This window comes from Dicentrarchus labrax, unplaced genomic scaffold (assembly GCF_905237075.1).
Source record: "Dicentrarchus labrax unplaced genomic scaffold, dlabrax2021, whole genome shotgun sequence".
NCBI lineage: Eukaryota > Metazoa > Chordata > Actinopteri > Moronidae > Dicentrarchus > Dicentrarchus labrax.
Genome location: NW_026136703.1, coordinates 1,869,206 through 1,887,492, shown reverse-complemented (window position 1 = coordinate 1,887,492; position 18,287 = coordinate 1,869,206). Strand labels below are relative to the sequence as shown.

Sequence of the window (18,287 nt, the reverse complement as noted above, 5' to 3'; positions counted from 1 at the left end):
TTTGTGGGACTGAAGAGCCAATCCCATTCAGTTATCCACTCTGCGCCAACGTGTCTGTTTGGAATTGTATTACTGTACAGCCTAATTTGTTTGAACCTTGAGAGAAAGAAGGTCAATTAAAAAATTCCAGAGAATTTTCCCTAAAGGGGCTGGAGATACAGAAGGAGGCTTTCAGCAATAAATGATGCTGACAGAAGAGTGCTGATTATACATTTAACGCCTTTTCTATCATACAAAACCCTGAACATTCAATGAGAATTATTTTTGCATGTTCACTACCAAACAAAAAAGAGAAAGAAAATTCATAAAACCTTGCCACACAGTATTGCAATTCAGTATGGTTAAGGTCTTGTTGCGGCTGTACAGGAATGGAGACAGATGGACACAGTTAGACAAAGCCAACATTAATTGTTGCTGTGCATAGGGGTAGTGCTGCCAGAGTGCACTGGAATGATGCTCCACCACTTTTTTTCTAGTGAGTGAGTCAATTAGCATAATCCATCTTAGATTCATACATTTATGTATCACCAAAGAAAATAAAAAAATACATAAATCTCTTTTGACAAATAACAAAAAATCTACTAACTTGAAAATGATTAATGATATTAATGTTTTTAGTTTGATGTGAGAAATAAGCATAACAGAACGCTGATCCATATTTGATCAGCACTGCCTAGTTTGACAGTTTGATCTGAGTTTGGTGCGTTGAGTTTCACGGACTCACTGAACATGACCTGTCAATCACAAGGTAGCCACGCCCTAGCCCATTCCTGGCTTTATCTATTTATTTAACTCTAAATGGGACCATCATTTACTAAATATACATCATGCTGTATGGAAGAAGACTGAAACTAGGGACTGAGACCATAAATTAATTAGGAAACTGTTTACTGAGCTAATAAATCAAGAGAGAAGTAGGGTCAGTTCTCCATAAGGATCAATACTATTTTTTGCAGCCCATGGAGTTGTCCCCTGCTGGCCATTAGAAAGAATGGTTTAATGGCAGGTTTAAGATACTCGTGCGTATGCTTCATTTTACAGCTCTGTCCACTGAATATATACTGTCAGTGGTAGAAATATGTGGGAATGCATACAGACTTCATACAAATCCAGTTATCAGATTCCCCAAAAGAGCCATAAGAATGATAGAAAAAAATGTGCTAGTGACGAATATTCCAAACTTGTGTACCGTATGTGTATGGGCAGGCATGTATAAACATACAGTGGATAGATACGTATGTATGTATGCATTAATACATCGTTATTTATTTTCTGGGTTGTGTAGCTTGTACAAAGGGTATATTACAGAGCCTACCATATTTGACTTTTCAGATAAGGGACTGTCGGCCTCATCAGTTTTTGACACTTAATCGTTATTATGTGACTGTACATTTTTTTTAATCTATTAAAAAAAAAATGTTACTTGACACTTCCTCTGCTGCCACCATTTGACCAAAATTTGCATTCGTCCACAAAAAATCCAACAGTCTTCTTGCAGTCTTCAAACTACCTTGTTTCATTTGCACCCCTCAACCCCATCAATGAAGTAAAACAGAGTTCTACTGGCACACCCACACGCAGACACATTTTACGGTGGGATATCTCTGATTACACTTAATGACAATAATTACACAAATCAGAGAATGTAATCAAGCAGGCTATAAGCTATCAGCCAGAATCAAATGAAGTGGAAGCAGAATACATTAGCACAATAAATAATGCAGAGAGCAGAGAACGGAGTGTAAAATGAAGCTATTAACTAAGCAGTCTATCTTCAAAATGTATCAAATGCAAAACAATGTCAAGCATCCCAATGTGAAACACATATATCTTAAACAAAGCTCAAATAACCTGCATATCTGGTGAGAAATGCCTTGTTTGAAAAAATATATATTTGGGTGTTAAAAGTTCACAACTCTTCCAGCACTGTTTTTATTCATGTTAATTAAATTACAGATTATGGGCACTCCTGGAATAAGCATTCATTTTCATCCCAGGAAGTGTTAGAGGAATGGCTTCAGGAGGCAATTAGTTCCTACATGCAAAGTTTTAATTAGTTGACTCAGGCCTTGGCCCACTAACCCGCCTTCAAGCCCAATCAAACTGCTGAGTTCTTCTGTAGAAGAGGGGCTGTTAGAGTTAGACCAGCATATTAAAATCACAGCCCCATATTAGTCCTTCATTAACCATCTGAGAGCAGCCAGTCATTGTTGTCCAACTCTGATATAATGACTTAAGAGTTAAATTGGTCGAGACAGACAACCACCCACCTAGAGCCGAAGGATCTGTCCTAGGTTTCTGCCTTTTAACAGGCAGTTTTTCCTTGTCCCCGTCGCCAAGTGCTTGCTCATGGTGGTACTGTTGGGTCTCTGTAAATAATGTTATAAAGAGTTCGGTCTAGACCTGCTCTATTTGAAAAGTGTCTTGAGATAACTTCTGTTATGAATTGGCGCTATACAAATAAAATTGAATTGAATTGAAGTTTCTCCTCTGATTAACTGTTAATCTGTATTGCCTGTATTATGCTGTGCAATGTTTGCATCAATCATGTCTGTATATAAAAGGCTGTATATAGGGTACATTTAACTAATATTTCTACTATATCTTGTATTTTTCTACTCTTTATTTGTATTTTGTGTATTTTCTAATCTGTTGTGTTGTTTTCTATCTGGAGCTGCTGTAACAAGCAAATTTCCCCAGTGTGGGATCAATAACGTCTATCTTATCTTATGAACATACTGTTTAGGTAATATGATTGCTCAGTCAAGGTGGTGCCTAGTATCACTTGAGTTATGTGTTTTACCCAGTGTGATGAAATATTTTTAAAGAAGCTGCAACACCTAAATATCTTTCAGTTGGCTGTGGCCAACTTTTGTACTTTCTTACTGCTCAGAGGTTAGCCTGTTAGACCAAGTATCCACATGATGTTACTACATTTTAATTACGTCTTTCCTAATGCGAGGGGTGAATGTGCATTTATATGTAAAGCAGCTGCCCAGTCCTTCCTGCCTGCTGTCAGACAAGCATCGCAATCACTTAAAGTTGGTGTGATTACTGGGGGCAAGGGCACCGACAACTGTGCTGTCTTAGGCAGAATTACAACAGGGCTATCAATAACAGTTAGGGGCTGGCTGCGGCGGCAGGGAGAGGAGTCACAAACAAGAGTCACTTTCACAAAGTTCCAATACCCTCACATCAGACACACACCCCACACTTGACAGCTTGAGCTGGAATGCTATTCATTGCAGCAATTAAAAGTTTAGGGAAACAAATTATTAATTTATGTTTAAAGCTGCTCAAATTAAGCACTGATCAAATGATGTGTAATATGGAAGTGGCTGCTCGAAGTGATGAATTATCATCAACTCTTCAGTTACTCTCTATTTTAGTCTATTTTAGCTCATTTTTTGGTTTTCTGGATCGCAAACTCAAGCTTGTTTCCAGAAGTAGCACAGATAAAGACAAGCTGTAAACATAGGATTTACAATTGTTATTCTGCTAGAAACACAACTCTGAGGAAATAATATATCAGTGTGTCTACTTAAAGGTCTAGTGTGTAGGAATTAGTGGCATCTTTGGTGTAGTTGCCTGAAACTGTGGCTTCACCCTCCCCTTCCAAGAGCTAAGTAGAAACTATGGTGTCCACAAAACACATGAAAAACGCACAAAAAATGTGTGAAAATACCTTATCTAGAGCCAGTCTTTTGTTTGTCTGTTCTGGGCTACTGCAGAAATATGGCGGGTTAACATGGCGACCTATGGTGTCTGTAGATGAAACCAGCTTATTTTTAGGTAACAAAAACAATTCCTAAATTCAGGTGATACACCTAAATACCTCTGAATATTATCTCCATGTACACACTGGACCTTTAACATTAGAATAAATTAAATCAAACAGTTCATCAGCTTCATTATGAACTTTCCTTATTTAAATATGTGAAAGCAATAGTTTAACAAATTCTGTATTCATTAAAGAATAGGTTTAGTAGTAAAATGCTGCATCACCTATAGTTAGTCATGCAATTGCATTAATACCATAACTTCAAAATTTTCCCCAAATGTGCAACCATAATAACCCTTTCTTTTCACACACTATATTAATGAGTTTATTTACATGTAATCAGTATTAGTGTTCTTTTTTGTCACCCTTTGATTGAGTTCAAGTAACTTTACTTATTTAAAGCTGCAGTAGGTAACTTTTTGTCATATTTGCTGAGACTTTCACTATATCCTGATTCCTGACAGTAGTACATGAAACAGATAATCTGTGAAAAAATCAGGTTCCTCTGGCTCCTCCTAGTGCTCCTAATGGTATTTGCAAGAATCGATAAGGCCTGAATGAAAACAACCAATCAGAGTCAAGAAAGATAGTTGACTGTTGAGTCTCATTACCAAACCATTGGTATTTGATGATGTGTTAGCATCAGGACATCCCTTGTGGAATTGGAATTATTGGAAGTGACAAAAATCACAGACATGATTAAAAAGTAAATGATTAAAAAAAGAAAAGAAAAATGTGATAATTTTTTTTAACCTTTTAAAGAATTTGAATATCAGTACCATTAACAATATTTTTGATACAGCATTTGTCTATGCTCATCTCTCTTGTCAGCAGGAGCAAAGTCATGAACAGCTAAAGCTGAAATTAACATAATTCATCTTAATTAAGACATTGTGTGACGACCCAGACATCTCACTAATAGAATGAAAAGCACTGATCTCAAACCAGCAGCCACTAACAAGCCTCAGGCAGAACCGACTACTTTCTCTGTGTTTTACCTGGACTGTTGCAGTGTTCCACCACACATAGCACAGTGGCAGCTTGATGGATGGAGTTCATTATTGACTTTATATATAGTGAACATTCTAAACTTCCATGCAAGCCAAACAGATGCATACAAATTGATTAATTGAATCCTTTGCGCATCTGCTTTTGTTATGACAACAACCCTGGTTTAGACCAGTCACCGAGACATTCAGTGAAGCTGCTCATTGATCACAGCCAGGGAGCCAATGGGTTATCATTAAGTAGGGTTTCCAATGTGGTTAATGGAGAATGGGTTGATACTGGTTCCTGCAGTGGCCAGGTACTCACAGCTTAATTGGGATGTTAGACAGACAAAATTATTCAAACTATCTCTGCACTTTTGTTTATCACTGTGGCATCTGCTCTCATACAGTATGATAAAAAATTCCTGTTCCATCCCTGGAGTGGATCAATTATGGATGTCCTCTGTTAGGATAAAGGGCACGTCACTCTAATTAATGTAGTGTTGTTTAAATTTAAAACAGGTGGAACCTCAGTAGTCCTACATGGCAGTGAGGAAGCAACACAGCCATAAAGAAGCCAATGTTTACTGGTGTTCCAACTATTGTTAATTAGGTCAGCCAGTTATGGACACCAGTAACTCATTACTTACATTAGTTCTATTTTGCCTGCGTTGATGATAGCCGTGGCTGGAGGCATCAAGCTTTCGGGGTTTTTTTGTGCGCTCACCCCATTCCTGTGAACGCAATATCTCAAGAATGCCTCAAAACTTGGCACAAACCTCTACCTGGATTCAAGGATGAACTGATTAGATTTTGGTGGTCAAAGGTCAAGGTCACTGTGACATCACAAAACATGTTTTTGGCCATAATTAAAAGACCAGTGTGTAGGATTTATTGGCACCAGGGTCAGTTCACACCAAATCAATAAAATCCATGAAAAATTCTGTGTGCACAGTATTGGTTTCCACAGTCTCATTTAAATTGAAAAATACATACAAATTCAAAGTGGCAAGAAGATGGAGGAGTTTGGGAGCTGCAGTCTGCACATTCTGCACAATACATTCAGGGCTGGTTGTTCAACCAACTGTGAATGGAGAATGTGAAGTTCAGAGAGAGTTGTAAATATTTTTTTATGAAGAGTGTCACAAAGTTATTTGAAAAAGCTCCAATCATTTATTCCTTTTTGAGATATCGATCAGTGCTGGACCCAAGAGTATTCATCAGTAGCAACCATGAGAGATCCTGTGATAAAGTCCTGAAGTTCATCCAGTTCAGTGACCAAGTCTGACTCTTTCACGAGCATCAACCCAGACAGCAACAGATTAGATGAATCCTCCCACAAGCAAGCCTCTATAGAAAGAGGTCCAAGTGATGGTGGAGAATATGCAGTGCAGTGCTTGCCAGTGGTTCATTGGATCATCATTGACCACCTGAAGAGGGTTTGGGGAGTTCTGAACAATATACTAAACAAAAGAGCTTCAGTTTGAAGCATCTCACAAAGTATAAAAACAGAGGAACTTTCTGCTTGAAGTGTCCATTGTAGGATTTAGTGCCAAATAGCGGGGAATTTGCAGATTGCAAGTAACTGAACACTGCTCACATCTGTATTTAACAACCTGGGAATCAGAACGGGCTGTGAAGTGTGTAGGAGAAACTATGCTGGGGGAATATGTTTCGGGGGGTTGTAGGTGCTTCAGAATGGATTCAGTTTAGTTCTGTTCAGTTAGTTGAGTTGAGAGGGATGACTGTGTGTGTGTATGTTAGTGTGTTTGAGAGGGGCTTTAATGTCTACTGAAGGAAGAAGATGAGAGAGTATATTAACCTGAGGCAGGTGAGGCAAGAGACTATTAGAAGCCTGGAGAGTTTCAGAAAAGGAGACTTAGTTTAACTTTTGTAGGTCCAATGGAGACAAAGAAGACCAACGTTGTATACAAGCAGGCCAAACTCACTTCCGGGATCAGCTTATTTCCAGCCGTGCCTTGTTGTCCAGGAAAGTTCAGTAAATCCATTCCTTGCAACAACTGCACAATTTTACTGATGTCACTGATGTTTAGAACAAATGTGCCCAGATACTGGATTTTACTTCCCAATCATCTCCTCCTTTAAGCTACAGTCACTCCTCTGTCTGTCCTCTTCCATGCTGCCTTTGTTAGTTTTTATTTTCCAGCTTAAAGGTGCATCTGATTTATCTTCTCCCTTCCCACACTTCCTCTCTTGTCCAGGTGGAAAAAGGTTATGTGTACATCTTTTTTCTTCCTTGGATGTATGCACTACGTGAACATAGCACGCTGATATTGTAACAAAAGTAATACAGGTTTTTTAAATTTTAAATCTCATAGTTGAAGTATTTTACAGTAAACACTTTGTATCATTTTGATAGTATTATATGTTATTAAATTATTTAATTTACATATTATTTACATCATTTTAACATATTTTGGAGATTCCTCTGCGTACCACTCGGGGATCTCGCTTACCACAAGTGCTATCTGTACCATAGTTTGAGAAGCAGTGTTCTAATGTGAAGTAGATATTTTCTAATGTAAATGTGTAGAATATGGAAATACTTTCTAATGTACATATATATGATTTTCTGTACTTAAATATCTCTAAATATAACAAAAGTGAAATTAAAGTGATAATATGTATTCATTGTTGTGGGTATAATGGAAGTTTTTTATTTTCCTTCATTGTTCTCTTTTATTTTTCACAATTGCATTTATACTAACAATTTAACTGTGATGATAAAATCTGTCTGGAAATGTTTGGTTTAGGTACCCTGAATGTACTTTAAAAAAGTCCTTGAATTACCTTTTGAAAAGTTGTATGAATGCTGCTAAAGTCTGAATGATTGATATTGAACATTTAATAGTCTTCCCACATAATCCTTTCCTATCTGACCATTATTTAATAACTTTTGAATTCATACTATTAGATTATAAGCCATTAGGCAAAACTTCCTACAGCAGATGTCTATCTGACAGTGCTGTAGTTAAATTTAAGGAGGAGAGTCCTTCAGTGTTTAATTCAATGCCATGTCTGAATTTAACAGAGTCCTATAACGACTTTAGTCCCTCTGAAATTGATAATCTTGTTGATAGTGCTGCAGGCTCACTATGAAGAACATTAGATTCTATCGCTCCTATAAAAAGGAAATTATTAAAACATAGGAGACTAGCACCATGGAACAACCACCAAACCCGCTAATTAAAGCAAAAAGCTAGGAAATCTGAAAGGAAATGGCGCTCTTCCAAACTATCAGAATATCGCTCAATTTGGCAAGATAATCTTAAAACCTATAGAAAGGCCCTCCATAATGCCAGAGGAGCCTATTACTCAGCACTAATAGAAGAAAATAAGAATAACCCTAGGTTCCTCTTCAGCACTGTAGCCAGGCTGACAGAGAGCCACAGCTCTATTGAGCCACATATCCCCATAAATTTAAGTAGCAACGACTTTATGAGCTTTTTTTATAATAAAATTATTACTATTAGAGAGAAAATTAATCACCAACTGCCATCAACAGTTATCAGTGGCTCTCCAAGTTCAGGAACTTTAACTAATGTAAACTTAGATATATATTTAGAATGTTTTTCTGCTATCGATCTTCATCAGTTAACTTCAATAATTTCTACATCGAAGCCATCAACCTGATCAGTCTGTTGGACCCAATCCCAACTAGGCTGCTTAAAGAAGTCGTACCCTTAATTGGCACTTCTTTACTGGATATGATTAATCTTTCTTTATTATCAGGATATGTACCACAGTCCTTTAAAGTAGCTGTAATCTTCAAAAAATACTACAGTTAGTCATGGAGTTCTACAAGGTTCTGTACTTGGACCAATTCTATTTACTTTGTATATGCTCCCTTTAGGCAAAATTATTTGGAATCACTCCATTAACTTTCACTGTTATGCAGATGATACGCAGTTATATCTATCAATCAAGCCCGATGAAATTAATCAATTATCTAAATTACAAACATGTCTTAAGGACATAAAATCCTGGATGAGCTGCAATTTTCTAATGTTAAACTCAGAAAAAAACGAAATTCTTGTACTTGGCCCCAAAAATCTTAGAGACTCACTGTCTAAAGATATAGTTACTTAGATGGCATTACCTTGGCCTCTAGCACCACTGTCAGGAATCTTGGAGTTATCTTTGGTCAGAATTTGTCATTTAATTCCCACATTAAGCAGACCTCTAGGACTGCCTTCTTTCATTTACGCAAATTACAAAAATTAGACACATCCTATCACAGACAGATGCAGAAAAACTAATCCATGCATTTGTTACTTCAAGGCTGGATTACTGCAGCTCTTTATTATCAGGTTGCCCCAATAAGTCCATTAAAACGCTCCAATTAATTCAAAACGTGCAGCACGAGTACTGACAGGAACTAGAAAAAGAGATCACATCTCTCCTGTACTAGCTTCTCTGCACTGGCTCCCTGTAAAATTCAGAATAGAATTTAAAATTCTCCTCCTCATCTACAAAGCTCTTCATGGTCAGGCCCCTTCATATCTTAAAGAGCTCATAGTACCCTATTACCCCTCTAGAACACTGCATTCTCTGAATGCTGGGCTACTTGTGGTTCCTATAGTCTCCAAAAGTAGAACAGGAGCCAGAGCCTTCAGTTACCAAGCTCCTCTCCTGTGGAACCAGCTTCCAGTTGTGGTTCGGGAGGCAGACACCCTCACCACATTCAAGAGTAGGCTTAAGACATTCCTCTTTGATAAAGCTTATAGTTAGGGCTGGATCAGGTGAGTCCTGAACCATCCCTTAGTTATGCTGCTATAGGCCTAGAGTATCGGGGGATTTCCCATGGTGCACTGAGCTCCTCTCTCTTTCTGCACTCATTCATGTTCCATTAATGCATGTTACTAACTTCACTTCTGTCTGTCCGTCTCTCTCTCTCTCACCCCAACTGGTCAAGACAGACGACCACCCACCTAGAGCCGAAGGATCTGTCCTAGGTTTCTGCCTTTTAACAGGCAGTTTTTCCTTGCCCTTGTTGCCAAGTGCTTGCTCATGTTGGTTCTGTTGAGTCTCTGTAAATAATGTTTTAAAGAGTTCGGTCTAGACCTGCTCTATTTGAAAAGCTTCTGTTATGAATTGGCGCTATACAAACTTTTTTTGTATTTCTGAATTGAATTGAATTGAATTGAATGCAGAACTTGTGTTTGTATATATTAACATGGACATTGGCTAAAATATTTCCATAGCATATATTTAATGTATTTTATTTGATCTCATTTTGTGACTGTGCACTTGGTAGGCAGAAGATGAAGCCCTCATCCATGATCCACCGAGGAGGCCACAGTGGGAATATCAAACAAAGATAAACCATTGATAAATCAGAGGACATTGGGATTTTCCTTGAAGGCCAGATGGTGCTGAAAGACCTGGATAACATTGCATTAGCTACTGCCATGTTGTGTGGCCAAATGTATGCTTGGAATCTTAACTACCTTCCTGAAGTCAAATACACTTTCGAAGCACTCCAGAAAGTTGTCATGGAGCTGGAAGGCAACACTCTCTCTGCGAAAGCCCAAGTTCTCAAACACAGATCCTATCAGTGAGCTGTTGACATTATATGGCAAGGCGGACACAACACATTTTTCCCTGTTTGCCTCTTGAAATAGGGACTGCTATTGTTCTTCCATTGCATTGATGCTCCATGAACTTTTCTTTACTGTAAAATATGGTATTGGTGAGAACGCAACCCATTATTACTCTTTAATTCCAGAGCCTTTTGACACGGTTATGAATCATTCATTATTTACTATTTTCAAACACTTGATCTATTTCTGTTAGGAGAATCATTGTGTGCTTTTCAGATTCCTACTCTAGTTGATGTCCATTGTGCTCTCCTGACTTACGGTCATGGCTTCACAAATTCCAAGTCAGAACTAATTGCACTACATTACTCTGATATTTAACCTATTTAAACAGTCTCTATACCCTAAGACATTTCAAGCTGGTTTAACTTTGACATGCATGGTCTCCTGCCTCCTTGAAAATACAACTTAGAGATTAAGATTACTTTTGTTACTTAAGTAAAGTTAATCAAATTTAACAATTCTAGTTGTCTCAATAGTTTAAGTTGTCAAACTTTATTGAACTAAATCACTTGTTTTAACTTGATACTGTGAGTTAAAACTAATATTTTACATTATCAATGCAAGAAAACTAAAATCAAAATTATTATTGCAATGTAGTATACAGGATTTAAATTCCAAATTTGTTTAAATTTAAATGTACAAGCAAGCTTACCTTATAGTTGCTTGTTTTGTTGAACACCACACTGAATTCTTGCCAGTTCATCTGTTCAAAAATACACCCAAATAGCTGTGTTTAACTCAGTCCAACATATATCAAAAACCTCAACATTAATATACCAGCCATAATCCACATCAGATGGGGTCTTGAATTGCTTGTGCCAGTATGCTGGAGAAATGTATAAGCATAATCACTTCAGTTAACTGATAAACAGAAGGTTGGGTTGTGCACAGACAGGGAGGGTGGGGTGGGCTTGTACAATGAGGCATATGTGAGACAATGGTAAATGGTAAATGGACCTGTACTTGTATAGCTCTTTCTAGTCTTCCGACCACTCAAAGCGCTTTTACACTACATGCCACATTTACCCTTTCACACACATTCACTCAGTGATGGCAAAGTCCATCGAACAGAAACTAACATTCATACACACTCACACACCGATGCATGGCATCGGGGGCAATTTGGGGTTCAGTATCTTGCTCAAGGATACTTCGACATGTGGCACCAGGAGCCGGGGATCGAACCCACAATCTGATTAAGGAACGACCCGCTCTGCCTCTGAGCCACAGCCGCCCACAATGACAACAGGTTCATTACATCTTGAAATTAACAAAGTTGCAGATTTATACATTTTAAACATGCCTTAACATCAAAACAGTTGTGTGTTTTTACACATGGGCCCCACATAAACCGATCAGCCGTAACATTCTGACCACCTGGGCATCCTGGTGGTCAGAATGTTATGTAGCCCCATACCAGCAAACTGTGTTCTGACACCTTTTCAGCAGTTTGAGCTACAGTTGCTCGTCTGTTGGATCAGACCCCACCGGCCTAATATAACACTTGCTGCATAATATATCCCCCCCACTGACAGGTGCCATGATAACCAGATAATCAGTATTATTCACTGCACCTGTCAGTGCTCATAATGTTATGGTTTTATATGTTGACAACTGGGGTGCTGGGGAAATAGGGCAAGGGTTGTACAGTGAGGCAAATTGTGAGATAACAGGTTCATAGACGGTCAATATGAACAGGAACTATGTTGTACATTGAAAAGACCAAAAAAGCATCTGCTGGTTCCCATACACTTTAAAAATGGGAAAGAGTCTTATTTCTGAGCTGTGGATCCTTGCTGAGCATTGGTCTAGTTTAATGTTCATGATGACCCTCTGAAGGAACTCAAGGAGGAGTACCACATCGAGGGTTTCTCCATGTGCCTGAAGACATCTTTACTGACATCTCAAAATTCAATTCAATTCAATTCAATTCAATTTTATTTGTAAAGCGCCAATTCATAACAGAAGTTATCTCAGGACACTTTTCAAATAGAGCAGGTCTAGACCGAACTCTTTAACATTAATTACAGACACCCAACAGTACCACCATGAGCAAACACTTGGTGACAAGGGCAAGGAAAAACTGCCTGTTAAAAGGCAGAAACCTAGGACAGATCCTTCGGCTCTAGGTGGGTGGTCGTCTGTCTCGACCAGTTGGGGTGAGAGAGAGAGAGACAGAGAGAGAGAGAGAGAGAGAGAGAGAGAGAGAGACAGACAGACAGACAGACAGACAGACAGACAGACAGACAGGTGTACAGCAACAACAGTATTGGCAATGGCAATCTAGCAGGACCATGGCAGGAGGCTCCACCAGGATCCATGAGAACCTGCAAGACGAGAAAGCACAAGAACTCCGGGGAAGAAGTGAAGTTAGTAACATGCATTAATGGAACATGGATGAGTGCAGAAAGAGAGAGGAAGAGAGGAGCTCAGTGCACCATGGGAAATCCCCCGATACTCTAGGCCTATAGCAGCATAACTAAGAGATGGTTCAGGACTCACCTGATCCAGCCCTAACTATAAGCTTTATCAAAGAGGAATGTCTTAAGCCTACTCTTGAATGTGGTGAGGGTGTCTGCCTCCCGAACCACAACTGGAAGCTGGTTCCACAGGAGAGGAGCTTGGTAACTGAAGGCTCTGGCTCCTGTTCTACTTTTAGAGACTATAGGAACCACAAGTAGCCCAGCATTCAGAGAACGTAGTGTTCTAGTGGGGTAATAGGGTACTATGAGCTCTTTAAGATATGAAGGAGCCTGACCATGAAGAGCTTTGTAAGTGAGGAGGAGAATTTTAAATTCTATTCTACATTTTACAGGGAGCCAGTGCAGAGAAGCTAGTACAGGAGATATGTGATTTCTTTTTCTAGTTCCTGTCAGGACTCGTGCTGCAGCATTTTGAATTAATTAAGTTGAAATGTCAAATGTAAATGGACTCTACTCATAGCACTTTCTAGTCTTCCGACCACTTAAGGGGGTTTATACTACATTCACCCATTCACAGAGAGATGGCAAAGTCTACCACAAACAGAAACTAACAACAATGCAAAGCATCAGGAGCAATTTTGAGTTCAGTATTTTGCTCAAAAACGCTTTTACATGCAGCAGGACAATAACATGACATTTAAGATAATTATTTTTAAATCCAAACCTTCATGTCCTCTCTGGTGGGCCAAAAGAATCGGTTCACTTGCACCTGAACCTCATCAATGGCGGTGAAGGTACCTGGGGAGAGGTCTCTGTCATATTTTCTGATGCATCACTTTTGAAGGAATCCTGGATCCTATTCCACCCCTTCCGTGATGGTGTGCATGGTGTTGGGACTGCAGGGTCCCTCCTACTTTTTATATAGGCTGTTTCACAGCTGGCAATTAAAAGTATATATTAGTTTTATTTACAATGGTTCCTGTCACTGGTGTCAAACTGGGTTATTGTAGTCTGGCCCTCTCTCTCCTTATCTCACTCATCTCATGATATTTACCATTTACCACATTAATTCAGCAGGTGAAGAGTTAAAGTTATTGAACTAATAAAATAGTGTTTGTGATGACTGACCTACATAATGGGTATGCCACACTGGGTTGCACAGTGTTAATGTCTTTTGGTGTGCATTGTGTAGATATATATTTGTTTTGGCTTTCTGCCTTGTGTGAGGTTATGAGGCTAAAATGATTAGATATAAATTATCCAGTTTAATTGGTTACAAGTACATCATGATTGTAACTATTTATGGTTTATCAGTGAAGTGTAGTAAAAATGACACTGAAGAATGGAGTCTCTAAATGGTGACAAACATTACACAAATAAAAAGTGACTAAGAGCTGTCTCATATGAACGGGTTGAATGAAAGAGCATCAGTAGATCCATGTATGCGCTCTTTCTCACTCCAGAGTCGTCGAGTGCTGCAACTTGGTCAGTAGCCCTGCTCTTCAAAATATAATGTTGTAGGTATCCCTCTAGTGCTATTTCTAGATGTGCAGGGCTGTAGAAGTGCAGGGCAACCAACAATAAATGTCTCTCCTTGCAGTTTTCTGTTGTAAATGTAAAAACTCTACACACTTTCATTGATTTAACTGATCATTATATATACAGAAAAAAGACGAGTAAAGCCTATATAATACCTGAGGCTCAAAATCAGTGCGTCAGGTAACTTTGGTCGGGCTGTGAATGAGCTAAAAATAAAGGGCATGTAGAGCTTTTTATGCAGTCAGTAAATTTTTTTTATAAAATAGACATACCAATTAGAATTTGGACTAAAATATTTGACAGTGTAATCCAACATATTGCCCTTTTTGGGAGTGAAATGTGGGGTCCACTCAGTAATCAGGAGTAGATGCTTATCTGGAATATCGGACAAATCAAACCAAAACTCAAAACAAACTGAATTGTTATCTGGCCCTAAACGATGAATAAAAGTGAGTATCTCTTTGCTGTCAGAGATACAAAGCAGAGACAGATCCTGAGTGACCACAGTCTTGCCTTAGAGAAAGGACGACACAAGAAGTCCTGGCTACCAACAGAGGAAAGAGTCTGTGGTCACTGAACAACAGCTTAGGTTGAGACAGAGATGCACTTTCTCTTAAAATGTGAAAAATATGACAGCATCAGATTGGAATACTCAATAATTCTAAACTTTAAAGAGTTACGTATTTTCTTGTTGTATTCTTTAATATATTATTATTATTATTATTGTTATTGTTGTTGTTATCAGAACTGTGTTTATTGTTGTTTTCTAATAATTAACACTTTGGCAAAAGTTGTTTCTAACATTCATGCCATTAAAAGCAGATTAAATTGAAAATTGAAGAAAATTGTTAATAACTTGTTATGGCCGCCGCTGACTGTCGTTTAGTGTATATTCATTGTGGTGTTTCATGTGTGATTTCCTGTTGAGGGTTGGTCCTTCTGGAGCAGAGACCGCCTACTTCCTGGTTGCTGTCCCCTGGCATCTGTGATTGGTGTGGCTGCGATTCCACCGACGCTACCAATCAGGAGTCTTCAATCAACCCCAGCTGCACTTAAATAGCTTGTGTGTCCACAGTTCAGGGCGGCTGTGAACTAGTGATCAGTTCGCCTCGCTGTTGGTTGCACACCATTGTGTTAGTTTAGAGTGTTTGTATTTCTTAGTATTGCCTGGCTGTTGTCTGAGTGGATTCAGCCAGTGCCTTTGTAATCTTTGTGACTTCTTTAGTTTGTATAGTGTACCAAGAGTTGGACACTCTTTTGTTTGAGACCTTTTAAATTGCAGAATAACTGCTAGTTTGTTTTTTGTTCACTAGTTTGTAAGCTTATGGGTGCTGATCTCCTTTTGTTTAGTGTCATTCAGTCATCTTCATTTCGTGTACTAGTTATTTTACAGCACCTGTATAGCCTCTCTTTTGTTATATTTCATTGTGCAAGCCCACTCTCCTTAGTTAATTAAACACCTGATTTTAACCTGAACCTGTCAATTGTCGCATTCCATCTCTTTTCCAATTGTATGTTACTGCTCTCCAAATCGAGCCGGGTCGTAACAAACTTAAATAAAAGTAGTACTAGTAGTTATATTCCCTGACTTTCTCTCAGTAACCCCAACTGTGACTGACTGCCTGTGCCCCTGAAGCCATTACATGGAGGACTAAGCAAATTCAAATCTAGAGAGCACAGAGCTCTTGCAAGCATGGAAACAAGACTCTGGAAAAGCTTATAATATCATGTATGGCTGATTCCATTAGTAAAATTTTTTTGTATACTTTGGCCTTTTTGTTATCTGTATTTATTGTCCTATCCTTTTAGATACAGATTATATATATATATATAATCTATCTATCTATCTCCTATTTTGTACTTATTTTCAGTGTGTATTTTATCAATTGTAAACCATTTTATAGAAATAATCACATGTTCTGTAAATGCTCAAAATCTGATTCTGTTATTTCATAATAGATCCCTCAATGATTTATTACAGCTTCCTCACAACTTGAACAGCAATGGAGGTGGATTCATATTTATTCAGGACAGATGAAAGAGGGAGGGAACTATGAAGGGCTGTGCCCCCTCTGAAGCCAAAATCCAAATTCTCATTGATCCCAGTTTAAACACCTCTTTATGAAATGATTGCTATTCCTCCAAATGCTCATTTTGCCAGTGGGGACTCTATTCAAACTGAATAATACTGCATTATGGATGCACAACACTGACTTCCAAGAATTGTAGGACAACACACACATACAAACACACAGCCGCACACATACTCTCTGTCTCTCTGTCTCTCAGTGACAGCCTCCTGTCTGCAGGCTGGGTGTTAAGACACGGCAAGTGGCCTTCTGTGATTGATTTCCATGGCTGTAAGAGTGAGGGAGGGCCAATTGATTGTGTCATTGGCTGGTAAGCATGGGAAGGGCAGAGGGAGACATCACACATGCTTCATGTTCATTGATCTGACCTCTGAGACAAATTAATTTCTCTCTCTGCTCGGCGTTGTGCTGCTAACTCCTCTGGCTCATCAGTGGGAATGGATTATCTCTCGGACCACCAAACAGGGTCCGTGATTCTCTTTATTAGATGATGAATGCCCTTGTAGATAAGATCTCAGAGTCCAGGACCCTTCAGTGATCTCATCTTCTTCTAAGACCTGCCTGTTATAATTCAACAGCTTCTTCAAGTGCTACATTTGCTTTCAGTAATATGTTTAAGACATATAAACAAGATGAAAATATTTTGTTAAAGTCTTGATTTTTCATAAATTCTGTCCCACAGTCCACCTTAGAGCTGCAGTCGGTAATTTTCTTTTCATATTTGCTGAAACTTTCACTATATCCTGACACATGAGAATCTGGTTCCTCTGGCTCCTCCTAGTGCTCCTAATGGCATTAACAAGAATCAACTTGGCCTGACTGAAAACAACCAATCAGAGCCAAGAAAGATAGTTGATTGTTGCATTTGATTCCCAAGGAGTCAAATACATGCTGGGAATGAGACTCAACAATCGTAAATTGATGCATAACACAGGGGCATGATTCACTACTCAGATGTAGTAGCTCTTTACTGTAGAAGTGGTTTTATTCCCTGAGAGTGTTTTTGGAAGAAAAAGGTCACAGCCTTGTTGAACTGAACAACCCTGAGTGGTTGGCAAACCTCATGTTTTTAGTTTTTTAGCAAAGAAAACTCGGAGTGCTACAACACCTTTCTAGTCCTCCGACCACTCAAAGCACTTTACACGACATGTTAAGCTTACCTATTCACACACTGATAGAAGAGTGCCATTCAAGGTGCCAACTGCTCATCAGTAAGGAATCCTATTCACACACAATCACATCCAGATGGCACAGCATCGCCAGAAATTCAGTGTTCTGTATCTCACTGAAGGGGCCTCTACAAGCAGCAGGTGGATCGAACCACCAACGATGCTATACACATCCAAAATCTGACATTATCTCCAATTTCCAAACGCCTACATTTCTGGGAAAATGCTTGAATGTGATCACATGATTTAACCAGTACTTTTGCTGCCATGGAAGGACACAAACCTGCTCTCAAACTTCTCTCTGTTGATGTGAAAGGAGTACAGGAGGACGTGCAGTTGGAGATTATTGAAATGCAATGAGATGATCATCACCAGCAGCTCCCACTGAGAGTTGTACAGGGCTTTGGAAAGGCCAGATTTTACCACATGAGCCACCATACCTAAAGGATGCTTAATACATATGTGAGCAAACATTTTCTTTTATGACACTGACCAAGAGCAGACTGAGGTCCAAGATGATTAGCAGTTACCTCCATGATGTACTTTGAATCTTTACTACAAGAGTCCAAGGTCCATCATTAGTGTTCCCATTAGGAATGATATTTACTGTTGATGATAAACTGCAGAATTAGGTGTACAACGCAAAGTGCTTGAGACTCACTCGTTAAGATA

At 38.8% G+C, this 18,287-nt stretch overlaps 1 long non-coding RNA gene across 1 annotated transcript in view; it reads right to left on the bottom strand.

The window, feature by feature from the left end:
* LOC127354537 (uncharacterized) overlaps positions 1-15,102 on the bottom strand; it is a 520,620-nt gene extending 505,518 nt beyond the window's left edge. The window contains exon 1 of the long non-coding RNA XR_007881575.1: positions 12,500-15,102. This is a non-coding gene — a long non-coding RNA (uncharacterized LOC127354537). The remainder of the gene's footprint in view (positions 1-12,499) is intronic.
* Positions 15,103-18,287: the final 3,185 nt, after the last annotated feature.